We start from the raw sequence: 12,606 nt of genomic DNA on the forward strand, positions 1-12,606 counted from the left end.
AAATGAGGTTTTTAGAAATCAACACCACAAAAGAATTATTCCTAGTGGCGAAAAGTATTTGGTGACATTTGTTACATGGTCAGAACAAAAAAGTGAAGCTCAGACCAATGGATAGGGTACATCTTAATTAAATTTTACGAAGGAATTAATCCCGATAAAGGTAATTTTAGTAAAATTAAAATGTAAATAATTGAAGGTGGTTTCATATTGGTAAAGAGAATTAAATCGATATAATAGAGTTTGCTCTGGAAAATACATTGTAGACAATGCGGTTATAGCTCTGTTTGTCTTTGCAACACAGAAGACATCTTGGAGTCCGAAAGTTTTATGCTCAGAAAGAGCCTCAGAAACAAGCTGCATCCAAAAGGTGATGGAGGGTCAGAGAGGAAAATTGGCTTATTCAACGTAACACAGCGAGTAAGGAGTAATTGTAACAAGTGTGACCCTAGGCCTCTGCTCCTTCTATTAACAGGTCTCTGATTAGTTGAGTAGTAATGCTCTAGGAGAAAGAGAAAATAGAAATAGGGTAGCTGTGATCCCCAAAATTGGATTTAGAGAGGCAGAGTGTATTGAAAAGATTGCATAGGCTTTCCGATGTTTTCAGTAAGGAAGTTTGGGTTTGAAACCTGGCTCTCTCGCTTATGTCTTAGTTTTCCTACCTGTCCAGTGTAGATCATGCCTACCTCATAGATAGTCTTGAACAGTAAATAACATTATCAGTTTAAAAGTTCCTAGCACAGTGCCTCGCACGTAATGTTAGTCGCTATCAAGTTCAGTCCCCTACTCTTTTTAACTCATTTCAGAGTTATGTGTACCCTCCCTATCCCCACACCATCCCCAAGAAACATGGAACAGAGGATGCTGAGTGATCTACACATTAGGTTACCGGTTCTCAAGTTGAAGATGAATTCAATAAGGGTGACTAACCCAGTTTTGTTTTCTGTATTGTGTATTTGAGGAGTGGGTAATATGCCTCATGGTGAAGACTTGTGTTTGAGTATTTGTGTGCCCAATGAAATTTGTTGTTTGTTTGCATTACTGTTTTGCAAGGCTTGGTCATGGTCTGGTCATTTAATGCTGTTTTTCTCTCATGCTTTTTCTTTCCCTCTTTTTTGGAGGAGGAGGGGGAGGAGCATATGTGGTAGGGATTTGGGAGTGGGCTAAGGGTGAGAAAAAAAAAAAAAAAACAATGGGAACAAGCAAGGGTGGCCTCCAGCTAAGGACAAAGTCTTTGCTGGTAGAGTAGGGATAATCTATGACATGAGCAGTTTATAAATAGATGCTGAGAAGAGGATTTAGGAAATGGGGGAGGCAGATTAAAATGTAATTTTTATAAAGCGTGGTAGCAGTGACTTGGGTATGTATATTTGATTACTAATTCAGTTTCTACTTCAGAAAAATTCCATCTGTATAAATGTCTTTTTCTCTCCAAGTAGAAATTTGTTGTGGAAAAGTGTTCAAAATATAGATTAGGATATGACAAGATCTGAAAACCCACATTTCTTGTTTCAGTGGGCAAAAATAAGGCAGCTGTTAGGTCATTCATTCGTTTGCTTAACAGTTTTTACTGAAGGCTTCTCATGTGTGCCAGGCATGGTGTTAGGTTAGGAAGCCAGTCTACTGGCTTGTAGAGGGAGCCGGGAAGACCTGGAAGAGACTATTGTCTCTGTGTGAGTACTCTGAGGGTGCTTTTGTCTTTGTATAATCGATAATACATTTTTTTATTATTGTGGCATGATTTTTCAGATTTATACCATTACTTCTTGTTTCTTATTTTTATTTATTAAAAAATATTTTTTTAGGGGCACCTGGGTGGCTCAGTCGGTTGAGCATCCGGCTTCAGCTCAGGTCACGGTCTCACGTTTCGTGGGTTCGAGCCCCGCATCAGGCTCTGTGCTGACCGCTTGCTCAGAGCCTGGAGCCTGCTTCGGATTCTGTGTCTCCTTCTCTCTCTGCCCCTCCCCCGCTCATGCTTTGTCTCGCTCTGTTTCTCAAAAATAAATAAAATGTAAAAAAAAAAAAAATTTTTTTTAATGTTTATTTATTTTTGAGAGAGACAGACAGACAGATAGATTGTGAGTGGGGGAGAGGCAGAGAGAGAGGGAGACAGAATCTGAAGCAGGCTCCAGGCTCTGAGCTGTCAGTACAGAGCCCCACACTGGGCTGGAACCCACGAATCACAAGATCATGACCTGAGACAAAGGCAGATAATTAACTGAGCCACCCAGGCGCCCCACTATCTCTTATTTTTTGAACTGAATACTAGTTAAATGCAGATAGCTTTTATTTTAATGAATCCTGAGATTAGAATACCTTCTAGTTTGGAAATGTCATGTAGTTATGGAGCTGCTCACTATAAAACATGTTTTTCAACATTCAAGCAGAAATCATTGAAACTACAGTTAATTAGCAGAAAAGATTATTGATCTACTTATAGAGATGTTTATTTTATTTTATTTTTAGAGTTTATTTTGAGAGAAAGAGAAAGCATGAGTGGGGAAGGGGCAGAGAGAGAATCCCAAGCAGGCTCCACGCTGTCAGTGCAGATCCCGAGACAGGGCTCAAACCCACAAACCACGAGAGCATGACCTGCGTGGAAGTCAGGCGTTTAACTGACTGAGCCATCCAGAGCCCCTACTTATAGAGATATTTAAAAATGACGCTTACACATAAAAAGCAAGTAGGAGCATAATTTAAGTAAGTGATATAAAGATCTGAAGTTAATACTTTATTCTTCAAAGTTTATTTAAAAATAATTCCAGGGGTGCCTGGGTGGCTCAGTCGGTTGAGCGGCCGACTTCGGCTTGGGTCACAATCTCACAGTCCATGAGTTTGAGCCCCGCGTCGGGCTCTGTGCTGACAGCTCGGAGCCTGGAGCCTGTTTCGGATTCTGTGTCTCCCTCTCTCTGACCCTCCCCCGTTCATGCTCTGTTTCTCTCTGTCTCAAAAATAAATGAACGTTAAAAAAAAAAATTAAAAAAAAATAATTCCAGTTTTAGGAAATTGCAAAGATAGTACAGAGCGGTGCCATATACCCTTTACCCTACTTTCCCCCCCATTGGTTACATCTCACTTAGGTATAGTACAACATCAAATCCAGGAAATCAACATTGATAGAAAGTATGTATAGCTCCATGCCCATTTTAGCACTTAATGTAGATTCCTATCACCACCGTCGCAAAATACAAAATTATTCCATCACCACAAAGATCTTTTGCTCTCCCTTATAATAATCGCAACCATTCCCCTCCTCCCCACCATCTCTGACCCTTAGCAACTACTAGTCATTTCTCCATCTCTGTAATTTTGTCATTTTGGGAATGTTACATGAAAGGATTCCTACGGTATGTGACCTTTTGAGGTTTTTTTTTTTTTTTTTTTTTTTTTTTTTTTTCACTAAACACAGTGCTCTTGAGCTCCATCCAAGTTGTTCTGAATTTCAGTTGTTCATTTCTTATTACTGCTGAGTAGTATTCTGTGGTATGAATATAATATTTTATTTAACCATTCAGTATTTGTAGAATTTTTGGTTGATTCCAGTTCTTGGCCATTACAAATAAAGCTGTTATGAACAATTGTACACAGGGTTTTGTGTGGATGTAAATTTTCATTTCTCTGGGATGAATGCCCAGGAGTGTGATTGATAGATCATATGTTAATTTCATGTTTAGTTTTGTTTTTTAAAGTTTATTTATTTTGAGAGAGAGAGAGAGGGAGAGAAGCACAAGCAAGGGGAGAGGCAGAGAGAGAGGAGAGAGAGAATCCCAAGCAGGCTCTATGCTGTCAGTGCAGAACTTGACATGGGGCTCAATCTCAAAACCTTGAGATCATGACCTGAGCTGAAATCAAGAATCAGATGGTTAACTGACTGAGCCACCCAGGCGCCCTTGCATGTTTAATTTTAAGACACTGCCAAAAAAATAAATAAATAAAAGTAAAGGACACTGCCAAACTATTTTCCAGAGTGACTCTACCATTTTATAGTCTTACCAGCAATGTATGAGAGATCTACTTCCTCTGTGTGCCTTGACAGCATTCACTTTAAAAAAAATCTTAGGTGTTTTCACAGGTATAGAGCATTATCTTATTGTGATCTTAAGTTACTATCCCTGACTTGTTAGTGATGCTGAACATCTTTTCATGTGCTTATTTGCCATCTGTATATTCTTTTTGGTGAAATGTCTGTTCACGTACTTTGCCCATTTTCTAACTGGATTTCTTTTACTGTTGAGTTTTGAGAATTCTTTATAAATTCTAGATATACAGAGACCCTTATCAGATACGTGGTCTACAGATATTTTCTTCCGATTGCTGGATTGTCCATGTTCTTTCTCCTTTTCACGTGAGCTTTTGCAGATCGAATGTTTCTAATTTGATGAAATCCAATTTACTGATTTTTGTGGATTATGCTTTTGGTGTCATGTCTAAGAACTCATCCCCAAGTCCTGAAGATCTTCTCTTACATTTTCTTCCATTTTTATAGTTTTACTTCTTAGATTTACATTTATGATCCATTTTGAATTGACTTTTATGTAAGGTGTGAGGTTTGGGTCAATAACTTTTTTTTCTATAGCTATCCATTGCTTTGGCACCAAATATTGAAAAAATTGTCCTCCCTCCATTGAATTGCTTTTGCACCATTGTTGAAAATAATTTAGCTGTACTGCTGTAGATCTATTTCTTTGTTCTCTCTTCTGTTCTGTTGATCTGTGTGTCTGTTCCTCTGCCAATACCACACAATCTTGACTACCGTAGCTATATAATAAGTCTTGAAATGGAATGGCATGGTTCCTTCCACTTTATTCCTTTTCAAAGTTGTTTTAGCTATCTTAGTTTCTTTGCCTTCCCATATAAATTTTAGAATACTCTATCTTTACAAACTGTCATTCTGATATTTTTATAGGAATTACATGATACCCTTATGTCAGTTTGGTGGAGAATTAACATCTTTACTATGTTGAGTTATCCAATCTGTGAACATGATGTATTTTCTCATTTAAAACTTTTTTTGACTTCTTTCAGCAGTGTTTTGTAGTTTTCAGCATAGAAATCTGTACATGTATTGTTAGATTTATAAGTATTTTATTTTAAAAATTATAGCTTTATTGGGATTTTTTTTGGTGTGATTGTAAATGGTATTTTATTTTTAATTTCGGTTTCTGTGTGTTCTTGCTAGTTTATAGAAGTACATTGATTTTTGTATGTTGATATTATGTCTTGCAACCTTGTTGAACTCAATAGTTCTAGGTTTTTTTGGTGGGCTCCTCAGGATTTTTCATGTAGATGATTTTGTCATCTGCAAATAGGAGTAGTTTTGTTTCTTCCTTTCCTATCTTTATACCTTTTATTTCTGTTTCTTGCCTTGTTGCACTGAGTAGAACTTCCAGTAATGTGTTGAAAAATAGTTGTGAGAGCAGACATCCTCGATCCTGATTTTAGAGAGAAAGCATTCAGTCTTTAACCATTAAGTATGATGTTAACTGTAGGCTTTTTGTAGATGCTCTTCCTCTAATTGACGAAGTTCACCTCTGGTCCTATTTTACTGAAAGTTTTATCATGAAGCAGGGTTGAATTTTGTCAGACACCCTTTCTGTATTAATTGATATCATTTTTTTTTGGCTTTTTAATATCATGGATTATAGTGGTTGATTTTACTATGTTAAGCCAGCCTTGCATCCTGGAATAAATCTCATTTGGTTATGATGTCTAATTCTTTTTATTATATTGCTGATTTCTAGTTACTAATATTTTGTTAAGGATTTTCACATATAAATTCATGAGTATTATTGGTCTACAGTTTTCTGGGTTTAATATCAGGGTAATACTAGTTTCATAAAATGAATTTGGAATTATTTCCTCCTCTTTTATTTTTTTGGAAGAGATTGTGTGTAATTGGTGTTAATTCCTTTTTACATGTTTGGTAGTATCCTCCAGTGAAACCATCTGGACTTGGAGATTTCAGAGTTTTAAAATTACAAATGAAAATTTCTTAATAGGAAATTTAGTTATAAGATTGTTTAAATTACATGTTTCATATTGGGTTGAATTGTGGTAGTGTTTTTTGAGGAATTGACCATTTTACCTACATTGTCACATTTATGGGTGTAGAGTTGTTTATAGTATTCCGTTGTTTATTTTTTTTGATGTCCATAGTGTCTATAGTGATATTTCCTATCTGATTCTTGATATTAGTAATATGTCTCTTGTCTAGTTTTTTCTTTGTTGTTTTGGTAGAGATTTGTCAATGTTGTTGATCTTTTGAAAGAACTAAAATTTTATCTCATTGATTTCCTCTATTACTTTTCTGTTCCTAGTTTCATTGATTTCTATTATTTCCTTCCTCCTGCCTGCTTTGGGTTTTTTGTTTGTTTTCAGTTTGTTTTTGTTTTTTGCTCTTCTTTTTCTAGTTTCTTGACATGTGAGCTTAAGTTATTATTTTGGGACTTTTCCTCTTTTTTAATGATAGCATTTGGTGCAGTAAATTTCCCTCTTAGCACTACTTTAGCTGTGTCTCACAAATTTTGATAGGTTTTCCTTTTTATTCAGTTCAGTGTATTTTTAAATTTCCTTTGAGACTTCCTTTTTGACTCATTGATTATTTAAAAGTGTGTTGTTTAATTTTTAAGTGTTTGGAGGTTTTTAGTGCCTCTCTTTGATTAATTTCTATTTTGATTACATTGTGGTCCCAGAACATACTCTGTGTGCATTTTTAAAATTTGTTGAGGTTTGTTTTATGACCCATGTCTATCTTGCCGTATGTTCTGTCAGTGCTTGAAAGGAACTCTGTTGTTGGATGGAGTGTTCTATAAATGTTGATTACCTACTTTTGTAGATAGTGATGTTAAGATCTCCTATATCTTTGCTGGTTTTCCATCAATTGTTAAGAGTGATGTTGAAGTTTTCAACTGTAATTTTGTGGATTTGTCTATTTCTCCTTTCACTTTATCAATTTTGCTTCACCTATTTTATACCCCTATTATTTAGTGCATATACATTTAGTTTTATGTCTTCTTGGTAGATGTATTCTTTTATCATTATGTAATGTTTTTCTCCATCTTTGGAAATTTTCTTTGCTTTGAAGTCTGCTTATGATATTAATATAACTTACTCTTTCTTTTGATTAATGTTTGCATGGTATATTTATTCATTTACTTTCAATATACCTATATTGCTTGCTTTTTTTTTAATTTTTTTTAACGTTTTATTTATTTTTGAGACAGGGAGAGACAGAGCATGAACAGGGAGAGTCAGAGAGAGGGAGACACAGAATCTTAAACAGGCTCCCGGCTCTGAGCTGTCAGCACAGAGCCCGACGCGGGGCTCGAACTCACGGACCAAGAGATCATGCATGACCTGAGCTGAAGTCGGCCGCTCAACCGACTGAGCCACCCAGGCGCCCCTATACCTATATTGTTATATTTGATGTGAATTTCTTGTAGAAAGTAAATAATTGGATCGTGGGTTTTATCCACTTTATCAATTTCTGTCTTTAATTATGTATTTTGACCGTTTACATTTACTGTAATCATTGATATGTTAGGGCTTAATATGGTCTTTTACTTTTTGTTTTCTGTTTATTCTGTTTTCTTTCTTCTTTATTTATTTTTTTAAATATGGAACGCTTCACGAATTTGTGACATCCTTGCACAGTGGCTACACTAATCTTCTCTGTATCGTTCCAATTTTTAGTATATGTGCTGCCAAAGTGAGCACTAAAATTCTGTTTTCTTTTTTCCTGCATTCCTGTGAATAATTCAGACATCTTTTAGAAGTCCATTTGTATTTACGTATGGTTTTTGAATGTATCTCTTTGTATAGCTTTTTCAGTGGTTGCTCTAGTATACACCTGTGTACATATGCATACTTATATATGCATGTATGTACACCTGTGTTTGTGCATATTTATGATTTATCAGTTTCCTGCAGACAGGATTTTACCATTTCAAGTGAAGCATTGAAACTTTACCTGCCTTTACATCTCTGTACCTGCCATTACTAATTGTCTTAAATATTTCCTCTAAATACATTGAGAGTATCAGAAATGTTCTAGTAACTGCTTCAGTCATCCAACATAACTTACAAAACTCATAACTTACAAAACTCATGAGAAGTATAGTCTATTGTATTTTCCCATGTTTTTATTCTCTTTGAGTTTGTTTTTGTTTCCCAAGTTTCCTTCTTTTATCATTTCCTTTTTGTTTAGAGAACTTCCTTTAGCCATTCTCTTAGAGCAGGTGTGCTGGCAACAAATTCTTTTAGTCTTCTTCATCTAAACATGTTTTAATTTTCCTTTCCTTTTTGAAGGATATTTTTGCTGAAAATACAGAATTCTGGGTTGGCAGTTCTTTTCTCTCAGCACTTTAAAAACATGCTTCCTTTTGGCTTCCATGGTTTCTGTGAGAAATTTGCTGTCGTTTGAATTGTCTTCCCCCCTCTGTATTATTTTCTGCTGCTTTCAAGATTTTTTCTGTCTTTAGTTTTCTTAAGTTTGTTACTTTTGTTGGCATGGATTTCCTTAGGTTTATCCTTTCTGGGGTTTATTCTTTTTTTTTTTAACACATTTTTAAATGTTTTTATTTATTTTTTGAGAGAGAGACAAAGCACAAGTAGGGGAGGGTCAGAGAAAGGCACAGAATCCAGAGCAGGCTCCAGACTCTGAGCTGTCAGCACAGAGCCTGACGTGGGGCTCGAACCCATGAGCTGAGCCAAAGTCAGACGCTCAACCAACTGAGCCACCCAGGTGCCCCTGGGATTTATTCTTTTTGAATCTGTTGCCTTATGTCTTTTGCCAAATTTGGGAAGTTTTCAGACATTTCTTTGAATACTTTTTCAGTCCTACCCTCTTTTTCCTCTCCTTAGGACTCCAGTGACAGGTGTGTTAGATAATTTGTTATAGTCCCACAGTCCCTGAGGCTCTGTATAATATTTTTCAATCTAACTTCTCTCAGATTGTTTAAATTAAGTAATTTTTATGTTCTGTCTTCATGTTTACTGATTAGATTCCTTCTTCTGTCCCCTCCATTTTGCTGTTGAGCTCATCTATTGAGTTTTTTACTTCAGTTATTGTATTTTTTTACATTCTAAAACTTCCCTTTGGTTTTTTATACCTTCTATTACTTTGCTGAGACCTTTAATTCTTCATTTGTTTCAAGTGTGTTTATATTGCTCATTGAAGCATTTTATGATGGTTTATTTTTTTATTAAAAATTTTAAAAAAATTTAATGTTTATTTTTGAGACAGAGAGAGACAGAGCCTGAGTGGGGAAGGGGCAGAGAGAGGGAGACACAGAATCCGAGGCAGATTCCAGGCTCTGAACTGTCAGTACAGAGTCTGATGTGGGGCTTGAACTCATGAACCCTGAATTCATGACCTGAGCCAAAGTCGGACACTTAACTGACTGAGCCACCCAGGCACCCCTATGATGGTTACTTTAAAGTTTATCGTCTTGATGTTGGCATCAGTTGATGGTCTCTTCTTATTCAATTTCAGATCTTCCTGGTTCGTAGTATGACCAGTGATTTTTTTTATTAAAACCTGGACATTTGGGGTGTTATGAGACTCTGGATCTTATTTAGATCTGTTTTAGTTGGCCTTTGTTGACACTGTGTTAGCAGGGGTGGTGGAGGTACTATCTCATTACTTCCAGGTGGGAGTAAAAGTTCAGGTTTCCCCGCTGGGCCTCTTTTGGGTCCCTGAAGAGAAGGGGATTTCTGTTTCCTTAATGATACAATGGGAGAGGCTGGCTCTTTGCTGCCTGTAGCTCCCTACCTGATCTCTGACACTCCAGCAGTGTGGAGAGTTGGTGGGGACACCTCATTACTGCCAAGCAAAAATAGAAGTCTGGGCTCTTATTTCAGCTTTTGTTGTGGGTATATGATGGCTGCAGTTTTTCTGTGGTGGTTGACTGGAGTAGAATGTTTTTGTCTAAACCTTTACTGTTTTGCTAGGCTGCGCGCACCTTTCCTGGTTCTTAGGCTGGAGAGACCAGGCTCTTTTTCATTGTTGGGCTTTTTTTTTTTTTTTTTTTTTTTCCTGCCTGCACTCATTGGCATTTCTGGGTTGCCGGTTTCTCCAGCGCCAAGACTGGGATATCTGAGGCAAAAAGAAAATTGAGCAAACTCATAACTGTGCCATTCCTCAGGTTCCAAAGTCCCTAGCCAGTCTGCTTTCCTGTCCCCACCTTTCAGATATTTATTTATGTTTATGTTGTATATAGTGTCCATATTTTTTATACCACTATTAGTGGGAGTAGGAAAAAAGCCCTTCAACTCTACCTTTTCAGAAGCAAAAGCCCCCAGTTCATTCTTTTTTGAGCAGTGGTCAGATCTCTTATGCAAGTACAGATCATCTCATCATAGTTCATAATCTGAATTTGCAAACATCAGCTCCCTACAGTATGCAAAACTCTTACCAAGCGCTGTGAGGACACAAAGATGAGTCTCTCCCTATTTGAATTAATTTTTTTTTTCATTTTTTAGAATACAAAGTACATTTTCAAAAAGGGGAAAACAATGTTGTCTCTGTTCTTAGACTCTAACACAGCAGTGTGTAAAATCCCTCCACCTCTCAGGCAGCTGTCGTCCTGTATGTTTACACACTCATATGTATACACAAACACAAGTAACACTTAATATCCCAGTATCCCCTTCATTGAAGCATCAGAAAAAATTTTAAATATCTTAAATGTATGTGGGTTTCACTAGTTTCCAGTACTAGTAACTTGGGAGAACTGACCAACAGTTTTATTTATTTTGAATGCTATTGTTTGGTCACCCAAAGGATCAAGTGGGTCAAGTAGAGAATCTCAAGGGACAGTTGTGTCCTTTAGAGAGTGGTAGAACTCGTTCTTAGATTACTATCACTTGTAAAAGTTCACTGTTTTCCTTTTATTGGTTTAACACGATGCCTGGCACATGGCAGATGCTCCATAAAAACAGCACTAGAGAGGATATTTGGGGGTTGACAGTTGGAATACATGTATATTGCTTTTCCTTTAAAGAGCAGAGAATTTACTCAGCCCCCTAAGCAGTGTCTTTCTTATTTTGCCTTGGGGTGTTTCTGTCCAGTCTCTGACTCTCTTGGTATCTCATTAATTCATTGTCTTTCTCGAGTTCTCTCTTTTTTAGGCATGGTGTGGTGGTGGTGGTGGGGGGGGAATGGGGAGGTGGGGCTCAGTGTCTTTATATTGTTCTTTCTTATCTAGTAGTGTTTTTAGAAACATCTTCATTACAAGTATTCTATTTTTTTTTTTTTTTTAAGAGAGAGAGTGTGTGCTCGTGAGTGCACACCAGCAGGGGAGGGGACAGAAGGAGATGATGAGAGAATCTTAAGCAGGCTCCGTGCCCAGCACAAAGCCCATCTCAGAGCCCTTCTTGGGGGCTTGATCTCCTAACCATGAGATCATGACCTAAGCCAAAATCGAGACTTGGACGCTTAATTTGCTGAGCCACCCGGACACCCCTTAATTACAAGTATTCTTAAACACTCCTCTACATGCATTGCAGAATAGTTACAACTTGCATGCACTGAAATAACACTGTTCTCAAGGTAGCAAGCAAGTTGTCATTCTTGTTTTGCTCCTAAGGCCTAGTCTCAAGTTGATCTTATAGTCTTCCCCTGTCTCTATCAGGGCTTTGTGCCTGTAAGTCTTTAAAAAATTATTTCTAGGTGCGCCTGGGTGGCTCAGTCGGTTAAGCGTCTGACTTCGGCTCAGGTCATGATCTTGCGGTCCGTGAGTTCGAGCCCTGTGTTGGGCTCTGGGCTGATGGCTCAGAGCCTGGAGCCTGCTTCAGCTTCTGTGCCTCCCTCTCTCTCTGCCCCTCCCCTGCTCATGCTCTGTCTCTCTCTGTCTCAAAAATAAATAAACATTAAAAAAAAATTTCTAGGGGCGCCTGGGTGGCGCAGTCGGTTAAGTGTCCGACTTCAGCCAGGTCACGATCTCGCAGTCCGTGAGTTCGAGCCCCGCGTCGGGCTCTGGGCTGATGGCTCAGAGCCTGGAGCCTGTTTCTGATTCTGTGTCTCCCTCTCTCTCTGCTCCTCCCCCGTTCATGCTCTGTCTCTCTCTGTCCCAAAAATAAATAAACATTGAAAAAAAAAATTTCTAAATTAAATATTTCAAGCATTCACGAAAGTATAAGAAGGTCATGAGATTAGCCGCAACACACCCAATCCCTGATGACCTCTTTGGTACCAGAGGCCTCAGCGTTGGCCAAGCAGCTGGGGTGCGGCCCACATGGCCTTCTGGCAGTTGACAGGGCCTGCCACTGGCGCTGGGAACGTAGCAATTTTGTGTGTGGAGATATTTTTCCTGGGGCTTTTCACATGTTTACTCTTGAATGGAAAGTGTGGGGAGATGGGACAAACGGACTTTGTAGGATCTGTTGGCTAGTAGACCAAGTTTTCTTTTGGCTTTCTCTTGTTTTTATACCACTGCAGTCTCTTCATGGGTAAAATGGGAAGAATTACTCATTTATGCATTCCAGATAGGGTGTTTATTCTTAGAACCTACACTTAGGTAATGGAAATGAAAAATTAGTAAAATAGAGAACAAGGAAATAGGGTCTCTGAGAATTCGGAGGAGGTGCAAGACTTCCAGCCAGACAAGC

General features: G+C 37.8%; 1 protein-coding gene and 1 non-coding gene across 9 annotated transcripts in view; one reads left to right on the forward strand and one right to left on the reverse strand.

Moving 5' to 3' along the window:
* The window catches only part of SEC22C (SEC22 homolog C, vesicle trafficking protein), a 37,059-nt gene that overhangs the window by 5,908 nt on the left and 18,545 nt on the right, over window positions 1–12,606 (forward strand). Inside the window, exon 6 of one of the 8 annotated variants that reach the window (XM_045037787.1) lies at window positions 302–417. The exons of the other annotated variants lie outside the window; for them this stretch is intronic. The gene's annotated coding sequence lies outside the window, so the exon portion shown is untranslated. The remainder of the gene's footprint in view (window positions 1–301; window positions 418–12,606) is intronic. 8 annotated transcript variants of the gene reach the window in all.
* On the reverse strand, window positions 7,608–7,713 carry LOC111556392. Its single transcript, XR_002735877.1, has one exon. It is a non-coding gene; the product is annotated as a U6 spliceosomal RNA (small nuclear RNA).

Source organism: Felis catus, chromosome C2 (assembly GCF_018350175.1).
Source record: "Felis catus isolate Fca126 chromosome C2, F.catus_Fca126_mat1.0, whole genome shotgun sequence".
Classification (NCBI taxonomy): domain Eukaryota; kingdom Metazoa; phylum Chordata; class Mammalia; order Carnivora; family Felidae; genus Felis; species Felis catus.